Source organism: Bubalus kerabau, chromosome 7 (genome assembly GCF_029407905.1).
Source record: "Bubalus kerabau isolate K-KA32 ecotype Philippines breed swamp buffalo chromosome 7, PCC_UOA_SB_1v2, whole genome shotgun sequence".
Lineage (NCBI taxonomy): Eukaryota > Metazoa > Chordata > Mammalia > Artiodactyla > Bovidae > Bubalus > Bubalus kerabau.
Window position 1 is genome coordinate 98,666,477 of NC_073630.1, and position 19,132 is coordinate 98,685,608.

The following is a 19,132-nucleotide window of genomic DNA, read 5'->3' on the forward strand; positions in this document are numbered from 1 at the left end:
ATATATATGAGTGGAAAGTCATTAAGACAACCCATTAGAGGATCTGGGAAACTGATGAAACTGGGAGATCCATTGGCAAGATGAACTGCCAACAGAGTAGGGTAGGTTCTGCTTGGACTACAGTTCTCTTCTTGAAGGAGTGTTTTCTTATAAGTTGAAATTTATAAGAGATGTATGTGTCAACAAGGCTCTGGCTGCATCCCTCTAAAAGCTGAATACTTGAAAGATAGCCTAGGAATAGTATCAATGTGAATGTAGCGTTTGCCAACTTAAATCTCACCATTGAATAAACAGATGGAGAGAAAAATTATTGAACGGTATAAATGTCACCTTCACTTTTTAGATACAAGCAAAGAAATGTGTGCCTGCTTGCTTAGAAGATTTTTGCTGGACAGATGTATGCTCAGATCCAGCCTATTTATTAGAGAACAGTCTCGGCTCTCATTTTCAATTTTAATCACTGTGTCAATTTTAAAAGGGCAGTTCTCATTATATAAACATTTGGAAGTTATAAAGCTGAAAGGTCAGGGTGTAGACAAGGCAAAGATAACATGCCACCAGCTGGCATACACTTCCATGTGCAAAACTTTTCTCCCAGTAAGCTCAACCCTCAGATATGAATGTCCTAGAACATAGGAATCATTGCCTACCAGTTTCTGTTTCTCCAGCAACGTGATTTTACTTGTATATGGAGAATTACATGTATCTCTCTATCCAAGGATTATGGAAAATGGAATTCTGCAATTAAACTTTATAAAAATTTCAGTTTGATTCAGTCACACATCTTTATGTAGAATAATAATCATAATTGTCACTGTTTCAGTCATTTTGGTCTCTTAGTCATGTCCAACTCTTTGCGACCACGTGGACTGGAGCACGCCAGGCTTACCTGTCCATCACCAACTCCCAGAGCTTTCTCAAACTCGTGTCCATTGAGTTGGTGATGCCATCCAACTGTCTCATCCTCTGTCATCCCCTTCTCCTCCTGCCTTCAATCTTTCCCAGTATCAGGATATTTTCCAATGAGCCAGTTCTTCACATCAGGTGGCCAAAATATTGGAGCTTCTGCTTCAGCATCAGTCCTTCCAATAAATAGTCAGGATTGATTTCCTTTAGGATGGACTGGTTGGATCTCTTTGCAATCCAAGGGACTCTCAAGAGTCTTATCCAACACCACAGTTCAAAAGCATCAATTCTTCGGTGCTTAGCTTTCTTTATAGTCCAACTCTCACATCTATATATAACTACTGGAAAAAACATAACTTTGCCAATGGACATTTGTCAGTAGTTTATTTAGCAACAATTACGTAACAATCATTCTGTCTGTGTTATCTCATTTAATTCCTACCTCACCTGGAAAAAACATAACTTTGCCAATGGACATTTGTCAGTAGTTTATTTAGCAACAATTACATAACAATCATTCTGTCTGTGTTATCTCATTTAATTCCTACCACATCTCTGTGAGGTGGGTATTTTCATCATCAACATACAGAAATAGAAATTAAAATTTACAGAAATTAAGCAATTTTCTCAGCTATTGTACAACATGTGTGTGGTACATCTAATACTTTAGCCCAGGCTTTTGTAACTTCAACTCGATGACATTAGCCTCTGTGCTACTCCATCCCCTTTAATAAGTACCACTTAGCTGAGGGTTTTATTCAAGATGCAGTAACATTTGTATTGCAGGACTCCAGAAATTCTAAAATACCCAAAGCACGAAGGAAGCATCACAAATCTTTGACATCTCATTTACCTAAAAGGTACAATACAACCTGAGAACTTCAAAATGTACTGGCTGGACTCTTAAATATAGCAGAATGAAGGTTTTTTTTTTTTCTAATTTCTTTTTTTAATTCATGAAAAATAATAAATATTTAAAACACATAAAATCTGAAAATCAAAGCACACTTGCAAATTTCTATAATATCTGGACCAAAATGTGAAGAAAAATGAGATTTGACCAATTTTTTAATAATTTTCTTAAAGTTAAGCAGCATTATCACAAGTGACCTATACAAATATCTCTTGTTGATAGACACAAGAACCAGGGGTGTATGTGTATCACATGATGAAATGGATGAGACCCTGTTAGAGCCCTTGTGTGAGAGCAAGGAATGTAAAGGGAAGTGAAACTGGAGGAGCAGGTGTGTTGATTAAGTATTTGTATGAACATCATGCTTGCCTGGGGAGCCACTGGTGGGTAAAACAGGATCAAGGAGAAAAAGCATAAAGTGGTTGTCTGGTAGCAACACAGAGAGCTATGACCTAAAGACTTCCTCAACAACCCTCTTAAACACTAACAGCAACAATAACAGTGACAAGAAAGTTGTCCCTAGGGCAAGGAAATAGCAAATTTATTGAGTATATTTGCAATAGTAATTCTATGAAGAAGCTGACTGGTTTATTTCACTACCTCCATTTATCCCCACATGATTCTTTAACAAACAATTAGCTTCATTCAAAATAATAATAAGAAAAACTATTAAGTTTAATTAGGTCCCATTTGTTTATTTTTGCTTATGTTTCCTTTGCCTCAGAGACAGATCCAAGGAAATATTGGTATGATTTATATCAGAGTATTCTGCATAGCAAAGGAAACTATCATCAAAATGATGATGTCTAACTTACTGAAGGGAAAAAATATTTGCACATGATGTCAATATTTGATATTAAAATTAAACATTAAATATTATATTTAATATTCATATGGAGGTAATATTAAAATATATGTGGTTTCTAAAACTCAATATAAAAAATATTAACCTGATTTAAAAATAAGAAGACCTGAACAATCTTCCAAAGAAGACATACAGATGGCCAATAGGCACATGAAAAGATGCTCAACATTGCTAATCATCAGAGAGATGCAAATCAAATCCACAGTGAGATATCACCTCACACCAGTCAGAATGGCTATCATCAAACAGTCTACAAATAACAAATGTTTACAAGGATGTGGAGAAAAGGGAACTCTGGTACACTGTTGGTAGGAATGTAAATTGATCCAATCACTATGGAAGACAGTATGGCGGTTCTTCATAAAACTAAAATTAGAACTACACTGTGATCCAGCAATTCCACACCTAGGTGTATGTCTGGAGAAAATGAAAACACTAATTCAAAAGATAAATACACTCCAATTTTCACAGCAGCATTATTTACAACAGCCAAGATATGAAAGCAACTTGAGTCCACCAACAGATGAATGGATAAAAATGTTGTGGGTATGTTTGTGTGTATATATATATATATACATATATATATATGTATATATACATATATATATATGCAATGCATACATACACACACAATAGAATACTTCTCAGCCAAAAAAAGAAGGAAATTTTGCCAATTGCAACAACATTGATGGACCTGGGGGGTATTATGCCTAGTGAAATGTCAGAAAAAGGCAAATACTCTATATTATTAGGTATATGTGGAATCTAAAAAAATAAAACAACTGAATGACTATAACAAAACAGAAACTGCCTTACAGATATAGAGAACAAACTAACAATTACAAGTAGGGAAAGGGAAGGCAGGAAGGTCATCATAAAGGCAGAAAAAATATTTGAATAATAGACATCTAGAAATAGATACAGTAAAACATGTAGAAGACCTTCACACCAAAAAAGGAGTAAGAGGAATTAAAGAAGATTTAATATATGCGAGGCTATTCCATGATGAAGGTGTGGAAGATTCAGTATTGTAAAAATATCTATTTGATCCATAGATTTAATTTACTGAACTGAGTGAAAATTGACAAGATGGTGATAAAATAGTTAAGGAAAATTAAAGACCCAAGAATAGCCAAAGCAGTCTTGGAGAAGAACAAAGCTGAAAGTTGCAGTGCTATATATCAAGACACAGTACAAAGCTCTAATAATTAGGAAAATATGATAATAAGACAAGGAAGAGGAAACAGACCAATGAAACAGAATTGAAAGTAGAGAAAGCATCATTTCTTTTTATGATCTGGATGTCTATTTAATGCATTGCTGAAAAGATGCTTTTTCAATAAATGTGCTGGAAAATTGAATGTTTTTATTAAAAAGTGAATAATGACCACAACCTCATTTAATACACAAAAAATACAGTCAAAAGCTAACTGTTAAAACAATGCAGATGACTTTGGAAAACATCTTCATGACGTTATTTCCTAGAGCAGGCAAATAAACACAAAAAGTATTAACCATAAATAAAAAGTAATAAACACAACACAAGAGAAGACTCTATACATGGACGTCACCAGATACTCAACACCGAAATCAGATTGATTATATTCTTTGTAGCCAAAGATGGAGAAGCTCTATACAGTCAGCAAAAAAAAGACCAGGAGCTGACTGTGGCTCAGACCATGAACTCCTTATTGCCAAATTCAGACTGAAATTGAAGAAAGTAGGGAAAACCACTAGACCATTCAGATATGACCTAAATCAATTCCCTTATGATTATACAGTGGGAGTGAGAAATAGATTTAAGGGCCTAGATCTGATAGATAGAGTGCCTGATGAACTATGGATGGAGGTTCGTGACATTGTACAGGAGACAGGGATCAAGACCATTCCCATAGAAGAGAAATGCAAAGAAGCAAAATGGCTGTCTGGGGAGGCCTTACAAATAGCTGTGAAAAGAAGAGAAGTGAAAAGCAAAGGAGAAAAGGAAAGATATAAACATCTGAATGCAGAGTTCCAAAGAATAGCAAGAAGAGATAAGAAAGCCTTCTTCAGTGATCAATGCAAAGAAATAGAGGAAAACAACAGAATGGGAAAGACTAGGGATCTCTTCAAGAAAATCAGAGATACCAAAGGAACATTTCATGCAAAGATGAGCTCGATAAAGGACAGAAATGGTATGGACCTAACAGAAGCAGAAGATATTAAGAAGAGAGCAAGAATACACAGAAGAACTGTACAAAAAAGATCTTCATGACCCAGATAATCACAATGGTGTGATCACTGACCTAGAGCCAGACATCCCGGAATGTGAAGTCAAGTGGGCCTTAGAAAGCATCACTACGAACAAAGCTAGTGGAGGTGATGGAATTCCAGTTGAGCTATTCCAAATCCTGAAAGATGATGCTGAAAGTGAAAAGTGCTGCACTCAATATGCCAGCAAATTTGGAAAACTCAGCAGTGGCCACAGGACTGGAAAAGGTCAGTTTTCATTCCAATCCCAAAGAAAGGCAATGCCAAAGAATGCTCAAACTACCACACAATTGCACTCATCTCACATGCTAGTAAAGTAATGCTCAAAATTCTCCAAGCCAGGCTTCAGCAATATGTGAACTGTGAACTTCCTGATGTTCAAGCCGGTTTTAGAAAAGGCAGAGGAACCAGAGATCAAATTGCCAACATCCGCTGGATCATAGAAAAAGCAAGAGAGTTCCAGAAAAGCATCTATTTCTGCTTTATTGACTATGCCAAAGCCTTTGACTGTGTGGATCACAATAAACTGGAAAATTCTGAAAGAGATGGGAACACCTGATCTGTCTCTTGAGAAATTTGTATGCAGGTCAGGAAGTAACAGTTAGAACTGGACATGGAACAACAGACTGTTTCCAAATAGGAAAAGGAGTTCGTCAAGGCTGTATATTGTCACCCTGTTTATTTAACTTATATGCAGAGTACATCATGAGAAACGCTGGACTGGAAGAAACACAAGCTGGAATCAAGATTGCCGGGAGAAATATCAATAACCTCAGATATGCAGATGACACCACCCTTATGGCAGAAAGTGAAGAGGAACTCAAAAGCCTCTTGATGAAAGTGAAAGTGAAAGTGGAGAGTGAAAAAGTTGGCTTAAAGCTCAACATTCAGAAAACGAAGATCATGGCATCCGGTCCCACCACTTCATGGGAAATAGATGGGGAAACAGTGGAAACAATGTCAGACTTTATTTTTCTGGGCTCCAAAATCACTACAGATGGTGACTGCAGCCATGAAATTAAAAGACGCTTACTCCTTGGAAGGAAAGTTATGACCAACCTAGATAGCATATTCAAAAGCAGAGATATTACTTTGTCAACAAAGGTTCGTCTAGTCAAGGCTATGGTTTTTCCTGTGGTCATGTATGGATGTGAGAGTTGGACTGTGAAGAAGGCTGAGCACCGAAGAATTGATGCTTTTGAACTGTGGTGTTGGAGAAGACTCTTGAGAGTCCCTTGGACTGCAAGGAGATCCAACCAGTCCATTCTAAAGGAGATCAGCCCTGGGATATCTTTGGAAGGAATGATGCTAAAGCTGAAACTCCAGTACTTTGGCCACCTCATGAGAAGAGTTGACTCATTGGAAAAGACTCTGATGCCGGGAGGGATTGGGGGCAGGAGGAGAAGAGGACGACAGAGGATGAGATGGCTGGATGGCATCACTGACTCGATGAACATGAGTCTGAGTGAACTCCGGGAGTTGGTGATGGACAGGGAGGCCTGGCGTGCTGCGATTCATGGGGTCGCAAAGAGTCGGACATGACTGAGTGACTGATCTGATCTGATCTGAAAAAGTAATAAATTAGACTATACTGTAATTAAAAACTTCTTTCCATGAAAAGACACCATTGAAAGAGTAAAAACAGTAGAATATATTTGAAATATATATATTAAACAAATAATTACTATCCAGAATATATAAAGAACATCAAAAAATCAATATGAAAAATGTGTACAGTGGAATACAGTAGAAGGGGAAATATGCAAAATACCTGGAGGCACTTTACAAAAGAGAACATCCAAGTGGCCAATAAACATACAAACTGCCTTCAATTCTCAATGACATTCAAGTTATAAATATAATGTAATTATCTTTACATCCACTAGGATGGCTAAAATATGAAAGACTTTTTTATGGAGCAGTTGGAGCTACCATTGCTGATGAGACTGTAAATTTATATAAGAACATTGGAAATTTGTTTGATGAAATTGACTAAAACTGAGCATACGCGCACCATATGACCTAGTAATCGCAGTCCTGGGTATCAGTTCAGCTCAGTCGTGTCCAACTCTTTGCGACCCCATGAATCACAGCACACCAGGCCTCCCTGTCCATCACCAACTCTCGGAGTTCACTGAGACTCACGTCCATCGTGTCAGTGATGCCATCCAGCCATCTCATCCTCTGTCGTCCCCTTCTTCTCCTGCCCCCAATCCTTCCCAGCATCAGTCTTTTCCAATGAGTCAACTCTTCGCATGAGGTGGCCAAAGTACTGGAGTTTCAGCTTTAGTGTCATTCCTTCCAAAGAAATCCCAGGACTGATCTCCTTTAGAATGGACTGGTTGGATCTCCTTGCAGTCTAAGAGACTCTCAAGAGTCTTCTCCAACACCACAGTTCAAAAGCATCAATTCTTTGGCGCTCAGCTTTCTTCACAGTCCAACTCTCACATCCATATATGACCACTGGAAAAACCATAGCCTTGACTAGACGGACCTTTGTTGGCAAAGTAATGTCTCTGCTTTTGAATATCCTATCTAAGTTGGTCATAACTTTCCTTCCAAGGAGTAAGCGTCTTTTAATTTCATGGCTGCAGTCACCTTTTGCAGTGATTATGGAGCCCAAATAAACCCAAGCAAAAGGTATGAATCTAGTGTTTACCAAAAGACACATGCAACCATGTTTATGACAACTCTCTATATAATAACCCCATCAACTAATGTCCTCTATTGTAGAATGGGTAAATAAATCATGGTGCATTCATACAATGGAAAACTAAACAAGAATGAACAATCCGTAGCCATAAGAATGAGAAAGATGAATCCCACAAGCAAAATACTGAACAAAATAAGCCAGTTACAAAAGACTATCTAGTGTATGATTCAACTGATACTCAATTCAATCCAGGGAACTACCTAAGGTTTAAAAGTGAGGGTAGTGGTTATGCTTGACACCATGGAGGAGAGGATGGAAGGGGACAGATGTCAGTCTGAGTCCTCTAGGAAGCAGGTGCTGAGACAGATTAAGACAGCAATTAGATTTCTTGACAAGTAACAGTTGAAAAATACAAGTGGGTAAAAGCCTTATTGAGAAATGAGTGTCTCTATACCCTGTGCTGCTCTGACATCTGTGCAAGAAAACAGAATGGAGCAAAAAAATCCTCCGAGTGTAACACAGGCTAGAGAAAGTCTCAGCTAATCCAATGGGAAGTTCCACAAAATGATTGTCAAATAGAGGAGTTCTATCAATACATTGGGGCTTCCCTGCTGGCTCAGACAGTAAAGAGTCTGCCTGCAGTGCAAGAGACACAGGTTTGATCCCTGGGTCAGGAAGATTCCCTGGAAAAAGGAATGGCTACCCACACCAGTATTCTTGCCTGGAGAATTCCAGGGACGGAGAAACCTGGAGGGTTACAGTCCATGGGATTGCAAAAGAGTTGGACAAGACTGAGCAACTAACACTTTCACTTTCATCATTACATTGGCTAGAAGTGGTCAGGCTGTAACAACCCCCTGGACTTAGTTACTGGCTGAGGTTGCCCCAGAAGACCTGAGCCTCAGTGGCCACATGAAAGAGCTGCAGCTCAGGGCAGTCAGCTTGTTGACACTGCAGGCGGCTGAAAAGCAAGTCTTTTCTCAAGGACAGACATGGGCCACACCTCCACGGCTGCCAGGGCAGAAGAGTCGCTTCTGAGCTGCTAAAAATGTCTCTTTTCTTACTCCAATTCAGTCTATTCCTCAAATGAGGTCACTTTGTGAAAATGTTTTGAGCTGTGCACTTATGATTTGTGTATTTTCTTAGCATACTGTGCTTTAATAAAAGAATTTACCTAAAAAAAATCACTCTAATCTTTTAATGTTTGTCATAATATTTTATTTTTGCTTGGTCTAGTTCTGGCTTATGGCTTGTGGTTTTGTTCAGCCCCGGATCTAAGAATGGTTTTTAAATATATAAAAGGTTGTAAAATATGCCCTCCTTCCCCTATAAACACACACAAGGATATGTGTGAGAGGACACGTGTGGCTCACAGACTAAAGTACTTACTAACTGGTCTTCTTTAAGAAGTTTTCCCATTTCTGCTTCAGAGAGTTCTTCTAGAACTAACATATCATGGGATTAGTAAGTCAATTATCTAAAGTTCAGCATGCCTTTAATTTCTTTTCTCCCAAGTAAAATTTTATTTTATTTATTTTAAAATAGAATTATAGTGTATTAATCTTTGTTCTACCTTTTATCTGCAAATAAATACTCTATGTCTAGAAGAAAGCTAATTTAAAAAAAAACCAGTAAGTTTCTGTATATTGGGATTATAAGTAACTTGGAAAAAAAACTCCTTAGGACTTTTTTTTAGTTACATGATTTATATGAAATATGACCATCCCATGCCACAGTTTTAGAAATCAGAATGATATCACATAGACACACAACCCCCCACCACCCCACCCCACGCACACACAATGTTTAATGTAATAAGATATGGAGCTTACTGGGTGATCTTTTTAAATGCTGCTTTTCTTAGTCCTGGATATCCACAGAAAACATAGCAACATGTGATGAAATGGCATAATGTGATTTATAAGAAAATAGTTCATCACATGCTGGACTTGGTGTGCTGTTTTCTTAGCAAGAATCACATGAACTCTGCAAGTTTCCACAAACCACAAATGCATCTTCAACTTTAAAAAGATATTAAAGCTCACCTGACACATGCGATTCTTTCTTGCCAAATATCTTTCGATCGTACCCAAACTGCGTTCACAGAGGCTCTTTACCTTCCTCATAAAAACACCCAGAAATATCAAATGCATGGTAGAGTCACAAGTAAGGGACCTTCCCTAGGACTTTTTTGTGACCTCTCATCTATGGAGAATTTACCATGAACTTGACAGAACTCTGATTCTCACTTCTTCTTCCAAACCTCTTTCGCAAGGGCACATATATATATATATATATAAGCCACATAATCAAAAATCTTTGTGTTAAAACATTTTCTGTTTGTCCTTGAGAAAATTAGGCATTACTATCAAGTCTTCATTCCTTTTTTGTAACACGAAATGAAAAGGTTTAGATGATTTGCCTTCATTTTCTATTGCTGTAAAACCAACACTACAAACATATGGACTTAAACACAGCGTTACTTTGTCAACAAAGGTCTGTCTAGTCAAAGCTAGGGTTTTTCCTGTGGTCATGTATAGATGTGAGAGTTGGACTGTGAAGAAGACTGAGCGCCGAAGAATTGATGTTTTAGAACTGTGGTGTTGGAGAAGACTCTTGAAAGTCCCTTAGACTGCAAGGAGATCCAACCAGTCCATCCTAAAGGAGATCAGCCCTGGGATTTCTTTGGAAGGAATGATGCTAAAGCTGAAACTCCAGTACTTTGGCCACATCATGAGAAGAGCTGACTCATTGGAAAAGACTCTGATGCTGGGAGGGATTGGGGGCAGGAGGAGAAGGGGATGACAGAGGATGAGATGGCTGGATGGCATTACCGACTCGATGGACATGAGTTTGAGTGAACTCCAGGAGTTGGTGATGGACAGGGAGGCCTGGCGTGCTGTGATTCATGGGGTCGCAAAAAGTCGGACACGACTGAGTGACTGAACTGAACTGAAACACAACACAAATACTCTCACTTTCTGTGGATCCCACATGATTGGGTTCTCTGTTCAGTGCCTCACCAGATAAAACCCAGTTTTCAGCTATATCTATGATTTTCATCTGGGGTTTAGGCTCCAGCCATAAAGAATCTGCCTGCAATGCAGGAGATGTAGAAAATGAGAGTTCCATCCCTGGGTAGAGAAGATCCCCTGAAGGAGGAACTGGCAACCCACTCCAGTAATCTTGCCTGGAAAATCCCATGAGCAGAGAAGGCTGGCGGGCTACAGTCCATGGGGTCACAAAGAGTCAGACACAACCGAGTGACTAAGCACGAGTGTGCAGAAAGCTCATGAGCTGTTGGCAGAATGTATGTCCTTGCTCTTGCTGTTCTGAGTCTTTTGTTTTCCTATTACTGTAGGTGTAGGACCACCCTTTTTTTTTTAATTGGAATATAATTGCTTTCTAATATTGTATTAGTGTCTGCTGTACCATGAAGTGAATAGCTATATGTATACATGTACCACCCCCTCTCCACCGGCTTGGACCTCCATTTCTCCCATCCCACCCATCTAAGTCAACACAGAGCACCGAGCTGAGCTCCCGGTACTGGAAGCTGCTCTCTACTAGCTATCTATTTCACATGTGGTAGTGTATTTATATCAAACCTTATCTCCCAATTCATCCCACCTTCCGCTTCCCCTGCCCCATGTTCGCACATCCATTTTCTACCTCTGTATCTCTATTCCTGCCCTGCAATTAGGTTCATCTGTACCATTTTTGTCAATTCCACATATGTGTATTGATATACAACATTTGCTTTATTGTTTCTGACTTACTTCACTCTGGATGATAGACTCTAAGCCCATCCACATCTCTACAAATGACCCACTTTCATTTCTTTTTATGGCTAATATTCCATTATATATATATATATATGTCCCACATCTTCTTTATCCTTTCATCTATCAGTGGACAACCATTCAATATCTAGAAGCTGCCACATTCCCTGACATCTGGTCATCTGCAAAGCCAGCAATGGAAAAATCTCCCTCACATCAAATCTTTCTCTTGCTCCAAACCTCTGACTTCCTCTTTGCTCCATCTATGCACCCATACTGTTTAAGGGGTTTGTCTGATTAGGTCTGGCCCACCAAGATAATCTCACTTTCTTAAAGTCAACGGTGCTACATAACACAATCTAATTATATACATAAAATCTACAAGATTCACAGTCCCAGCGATAATATACAAAAATGTACACTGGGGTGGAGATCTCACAAGCCATTTTAGAATTCTGTCTACTAGGGTTGCTTTAGGGATTCCCTGGTGGCTCAGATGGTAAAGCGTCTACCTACAATGCGGGAGACCGGCGTTCGATCCCTGGCTTGACAAGATCCCCTGGAGAAGGAAATGGCAACCCACTCCAGTATTCTTGCCTAGAAAATCCCATGGATGGAGGAACCTGGTGGGCTACAGTCCTTGGGGTCGCAAAGAGTCAGATACTACTGAGTAACTTCATGGAGGTTTCATGGAGGGTTGCTTTAAGGGTTAAATAAGATAACATGGCAGAGAAGGCTATGGCATTCCACTCCAGTACTCTTGCCTGGAAAATCCCATGGATGGAGGAGCCTGGTAGGCTGCAGTCCATGGGGTCACGAAGAGTCGGACACGACTGAAGCAACTTAGCAGTAGGAACAAGATAACATGCAAAAACACTTATCTGAATATCTGGCCTTTAATAGAAGCCTAACAAACTGATTTATCCTGATTATGATACTGTGGAGAAGGAAAGACAAATGAACTACTAACTAGTCAGATGAACCACAGGAAATCACCACTTCTGTAGGTCAATAATAATATATCAGCAATTTCATATTGCCCTATTTACCATATCTACTCAATAGCATATTTCACAAAACATTGAATAAACACCTCTAGGTGATTTTTAGTCCATAATTTATTCATTCTCTTCTTTCATTCATTCATCCGTAGCAATGCAGAGCTTACAGAAAAGAACAAGGTAACCATCCCTAAACCCTTTAAAACTTTAGGATCTAGTGGATTTGAGTCCTTATAGGTTTTAACAGTGCAGTTGATATTAAACAAAGCTGCTTCTAACAGAGCTAAAAGAAGCAACACATATAGCAATTTCATGCGTCTAACCTCACATTGTTTATAATCCCATGACAAAAACAAATGGAAACGATAAATTTAGAAGAAGCTCTGTACTACACAGGCTCTGTGACAAATGGAGTTTATAGTCTTGGCAAGCAGCCCCCAAGGTTTTCCAGCGTTAGCTGGCATCTTAGTTTGGAAATACCTTTCTTAGTTTCTCAGCAACAGTTAAGATATGACAAACAATCCCAGTGTCTCCTTTTTTGGCTTCAAATAAAATAGCATGAGCATATTTAAACATCTATCTTCTGGCTTCTAAAAATCCTCTTTCTCATGAGCACTTAATTCATGGATCTGTACACCTTACAAGAGTCTCCCAAGGAGAGTTGTCCAAACTTTCCTGGAAACTTTAAAGCTTCCTTTGTAATATGTTTCAGAATTCTGTTCTTTCCCAGTCTGTTTTCCATTATTTCATTGGTCAGGATGTGGGAAATATTTGCTGCAGATAAGACTCATCTTTTACTTTGCCAATGGCAACTTGTTTGACTTATACTGTAATGTAAAGACAGCTCTCAAATTATTATTAATTTCATTGTGTTGATATCATTACAACAATAAAGCATATGATAGAAGATGTTTGAGACACAATCTCCTCTAATCCTCATCCTCATCATACTTTGAATTCTTTTCTATTGTTATAATTAACATACAATATGATATTAGTTTCAAATTTCACTTTGAATTCTTTTTGCAGTATCCTCAAGCAGTTGCCATGCAACCTCTTCTTGAACACTGAGATAAAGAAATCACTAGCAAAGAAGTATTGCTCACACTTTTTATTCTTAACTTCCAAGCTGAAAAAAAAAAAAATAGTGTATTACAGTTTTCATTGCTGAACTTACAGTCTTTTGTGTTGGGATTGTGGATAAGCAAAAATAGACCTCCCTACCCTCCCCAGATACACGCAGATTAGATTAAATCTCAAACTTAATTAGCCAAGGACACAAGTAATTAACAGAAGCAAGATTGACCAAACAAGTCAGAAACAGATGTAATTTATCTTAATGTGACTTTTTCTGGGCCTCCAGTTTTCAAAAAGACAGAAGCTAACAACAGTTTGAGCAGGGCAGAATAGTGCCTGGTCTGAGAAAATAGTCTGATTTTTCTTACCACAAGCTTTCTTAAAAATTATTTCTTTATTTATTTCCTTTCAGCTCTGGAAGTGGTTGCGCTTTTGTGGACCTTACTGTGCAATACTGTATCTAGTACAGTAGTACATTATCCTTATTTCAAGCCTAGGAAGTCTAGAAGACAGCATAAAAGCAATGGTGATGTAGCTGGTATTACACTCTGTCATTGTCTTAAAAGCATATTACAAAACTCCAAATTTCTATGAGCATACCCTGACCATCCCCACACTGCAGTTTCTCTTTATTAACTATTTACAAATAAATCACTCACATCAGTGAATTATCTGCATCACTTTTCTAATGGACATCATCTTTAAGATTATGTGTTCAAAACAGTTCTTTCTTCCTGTAGATCTGCTTCTTTTCCCAACATTTCTTTTCATATTAATGACATCGTTATTATTCTGACTTCCCAAGTGGCTCCAAAGGTAAAGAATCTGCCTGCAATGCAGGAGACCAGGGTTTGATCCTTGGGTCGGGAAGCTCCCCGGAGATGGAAATGGCTACTCACTCCAGTATTTTTGCCTGGAGAATTCCGTGGACAGAAGAGCCTGGAGGGCTACAGTCCATAGAGTTGCACAGAGTCAGATACAACTTGAGCGGCTAACACTAACATCCAAGTTAAATTCATCAAACTGACTTCTTCTTAAATCCCAAATCAAAGTTGTCATTAAGTTGAGATATCTTGGCTAGCTATTTCCTGTCCACAACTGCTGACACAGTCAAAATTTATATTTTATCTTGCTGTCATAGCCTAGTATATTGAGTCTACTCCATCACAAAAAGCAAAAAATGTCATTTTTTCCCCCATGCCACTTCCTTGGTCAAGAATCTGCAATGAATCATTTTCCATAGTATCAGGAAATATGACCAAAATATTGTTTAATACTTTTTGCATGAAGGGTCAAAAGATCTGATCTATTTCTTATTATGGAACATTTTTATGTTTAATGTCATCGTGTTTGTTTCCTTTATAGCCTTTCCACAACTTTAAATGACACATTTCTTTGTTTAATGATGTATTTATTATTTATTTAATTAAACTGTAAGCATCGCAAAGGCAAGAGCCAGGCTTTTTTATTCACTGTTTATCTTGTGCCTACTATAGGTTATTGTATGCTAAAGCTGAAGCTCCAATACTTTGCCCACCTGATTCAAAGAGCTGACTCTTTGGAAAAGACCCTGATGCTGGGAAAGATTGAAGGAAGGAGAAGGGTACAACAGAGAATGAGATGGTTTGATGGCATCACAGACTCAATAGACATGAGTTTGAGCAAGCTCCTGGAGATGGTGAAGGACAGGGAAACCTGGCATGCTGCAGTACATGAGGTTGCAAAAGAGCTGGACATGACTGAGCGATGGGACACTAGGCAAATATAATGAAATAATGCCATTAACAGCAACATGGATGGACCTAGAGATTATCATAGTGAGTGAAGTAAGTCAGACAGAGAAGGAGAAATATCATATGACATCCCTTATATGTGAACTCTGAAAAGAAACAATACAAATGAACTTATTTACAAAACAGAAACAGACTCCCAGACTTAGAGATTGAATTTCTGGTTACCAGGGGGGAAAGTTAGGGAGAAGGGTAGTTAGGGAGTTTGGGATTGACATGTATACTTCTATATTTAAAATGGATAATCAACAAAGTCCGACTATATAGCACAGGGAACTCTGCTCAATGTTATGCAGAATCCTAGATGGAAGGGGAGTCTGGGGGAGAATGGATATATGTATATGTATGGCTGAGCACCTTTGCTGTTCACCTGAATCTGTCACAACATTGTTAAATATCAGTTCAGTTCAGTCACTTATTCATGTCCAACTCTTTGCGATCCCATGGACTCCAGCACACCAGGATTCCCTGTCCATCATCAACTCCTGGAGCCTGCTCAGACTCATGTCTTTCAAGGGGGTGATGCCATCCAACCATCTCATCCTCTGTCGTCCCTTTCTCCTCCCACCTTCAGCCTTTCCCAGCATCAAGGTCTTTTCCAATGGGTTAGTTCTTCACATCAGGTGGCCAAGTATTGGGGCTTCAGCTTCAGCATCAGTCCTTCCAGTGAATAGTCAGGACTGATTTCCTTTAGGATGGACTGGTTGGATCTCCTTGCTGTCCAAGGGACTCTCAAGAGTCTTCTCCAACACCACAGTTCAAAAGCATCAATTCTTTGGCGCTCAGCTTTCTTTATTATCCAACTCTCACATCCATACATCACTACTGCAAAAACCATAGCTTTGACTAGATAGACCTTTACTGGCAAAGTAATGTCTCTGCTTTTTAATATGCTGTCTATTTAATATAATTGACTGTACTCCAATATAAAATAAAAAGTTTTTTAAAAGGCAAATAGAAGGTGCTCAATAAACACTTATTGATTTATTGGAGAAAGGAAGTAAGGACAAAAGGAAGGGAAAGAGGAGGAAGGAATTATTCTCCTGGTCTCCTCACTTGAGCACACCACCTATTTCCTTCTCCACCCTCATTTCATACATATACTTCCAGATAATTCATTGCCTTTTTTTTTTTTCACTACGTCTCTTCCCTCTATAGCTCCCTACTTTTTCTGTACATCAAATCTTGTCACAGGACAAGTCACATCTCATCTCAGCTCCTCCTGATTCTATGTACCTTCCAACCAGAGACATGTCTCATATTTAATGAAAAGTTAAGTATCCATCTAATTTTAAGCACCTGGTTACATATTTTCTTACACTGCCATATAATCATTGAATATTTGGTATTGTTTCTGCAAATAGACTGTCTCTCCAGCTGTTTGTCCTCTCCCTGTCTGCTATCAGAGTCCTTCACCACTCTTTCTCCTCTCTGCTCTGCATTATGTTAATCTGTATTTCCCAGACTCCCTGCTCTCAGCTTCCCAGTAAGTTTAGCATTGAGAGAAACTCATGGAAGTTTAGGGAGAGGAGAAGCTGGGGTGTTTCTCTTTCCAGAGACTATTCTTGCAGATACTGTATATTATCCACGGCTTATCTCCTGCTAGGCAGCCACTGCTGTGGTTCTACCTTCTTCAGATGCCCTAGTTTCTGGGTTCTAGTCATATCATCTCTCCCTTTGTTTTACTCTCCATTGGGAAAGTAAGGGCTTCCTGCTGTAGCTAATTTCTGGGTTACTCCAATCAAAATCAGTTCAGCCGTTCTTCTATTCATGTATCAGAAATTCCTTTTATTGACTTTCTTGTGTTTGAAGGACTTCAAATAATCTCTTTTTCTGGCAGGACCCTGACCGATATGCCTTCTTTAACTATTTTCTAGGATATGAAATTTTCCTATATCCTTCCATAGCGGGTCTTGTAAAGTTGTTTATGTATGTTCATTGTTTTTTTTAATGAGCTTTACATGCTTTTATTAGAAACAGTCACCTGGAAAATATTCCACTGTTTTCTATAAACAACATTCAAATAGTGTATTCCCCCAGTTCTTGAAGGAATGTCATTTAGCTTTCTTCTGGGGTAAATAAAGGTGAGATGATTTTGACTAGCTCACAAACATCAAGGAAAATAAATGTGTTCTCTGTGTTTAACGTTACACATAAAATAGGCTTTTCACTTTCCCTCATTTTGGGTACTGAGTCACATCCCAATCATCTATAGAAAAAGTGTTATTAATAGCTAAGACTCTAAAGGCAAGAATTAGACTGTGATTAAAGCTGCAGTGTGCACTCTTAAGTACAATTCAATCTATGTGTCAATTAATAAACAAGATCCATTTAAATTACTTTACCCCCTTCACTAGAAATGAAACAAAGCTATACTTCCTCAAACATCTTTTAAAGGAATCTTTTTTTTCATGCTTCATCCCACTACTGATTGAATCACATGAGACTATTTCCCACTGTCTTCTACTTTTGTAAAAGGACAGTATAGTTCATGACTGAGTATAAAATAGAGGTGTGAAATCTCAGCATAAAGTAAAACAAGGCTCCTAAAGATTGGAAAAAAAGAAAAACAGGCAAAAAACAAACAACCTTAAAAGCAAGATAAGGCTCTAAAAAGACTGGAAAGATACTCACCCACGGCTGCTCAGGACTAGAAGTGTAGTCTTAATTAAATCAGTGAAATGCTTTCCCTTCACACTCCTCATTTTCAACATTCAGGAATGGGCTGGATTAAATGATCTGTTAAGACTCCAGCTGAAAAGATAGATTTAAACAAACAAAAAGCAGAACTGGTGACACCTCTCTTTTGATTCCAATACAAAAGCAGTCACACAGCCTTTGTGAATCAAAGGAGTATTGACGTAGGAATACATAATAGGAGACGCCAACAAAATATTTTTCATTTTTGAACCAGTCCTTTCACAGACAATGAGACACTGAATAAACTGAGAAGCAATCACATTTTGCATGGCAACAGGTAAACAAAGTTAGAATATTCAAGACTGGAAAAATGCCATGCTTAGTTAATGCTATTACATAATTTTAAAGCTATAAGAGATCTTGAAACACAGTCCAGAGGGCTTTTTTTAACCTTTCTAAGGAAATCATTCTATCATTGGGAAATCATTCTATCATTGGGAAATCATTGGAAAGTTATAGAATCTCTTTCCTGATTAAAACCACCAAACAAAAACTAAACATACACTGAGAAAATTGTACATACAGTTTCTGGGTGTTCATAAACCTACTGAAATCTACCCCTGCAACTCCTGAGCAATTCATCTCCATCATTTAACAGGTTAAAGACTTGATACTCAAAGGATTTAAATAGATAATCCAAAGACACCAGGGTATTTATGACAGAAAGTGTACTAAAACACAATCTCTCACTTAACTACTCTTTGTATTTCAAACCGCCTCTTATTTGGTTAGGAAATGTTAACAATTAATATCATTAATGAAATAATAAAGATGATTATTAATTAACTTTGTTGTTGTTCAGTTGCTAAGTGGTGCCCAACTCTTTGTGACCCCACGGACTGTAGCACACCAGGCTCCTCTGTCTTCTGCTATCTACTGGAGTTTGCTCAAATTCATGTTCTTTGAGCCAATGAAGCCATCCAACTGTCTCATCCTCTGCTGCTACCTTCTCCTTTTACCCTCAATTTTGCCCAGCATCAGAGTCTTTTCCAATGAGTCAGCTGTTCCTTTTAGGAGGCCAAAGTATTGGAGTTTCAGCTTCAGCATCAGCATTAACATCACTGATGTAAAAAACAAAAAGTATCATTCGGACCAAGTGATAAAATGTCTAAAATATAAGATGGGGAAAAAAATCACTGATGGAAAACTTGAATGTGAGAAATGTGAGCAAATGTGAGAAAAGCTACTAGAGAAT

At 38.3% G+C, this 19,132-nt stretch overlaps 1 long non-coding RNA gene across 1 annotated transcript in view; it reads right to left on the reverse strand.

The window, feature by feature from the left end:
* The window catches only part of LOC129658029 (uncharacterized), a 40,536-nt gene extending 22,388 nt beyond the window's left edge, over positions 1-18,148 (reverse strand). Inside the window, exon 1 of the long non-coding RNA XR_008717233.1 lies at positions 17,872-18,148. This is a non-coding gene — a long non-coding RNA (uncharacterized LOC129658029). The remainder of the gene's footprint in view (positions 1-17,871) is intronic.
* Between the last annotated feature and the right edge of the window lie 984 nt (positions 18,149-19,132).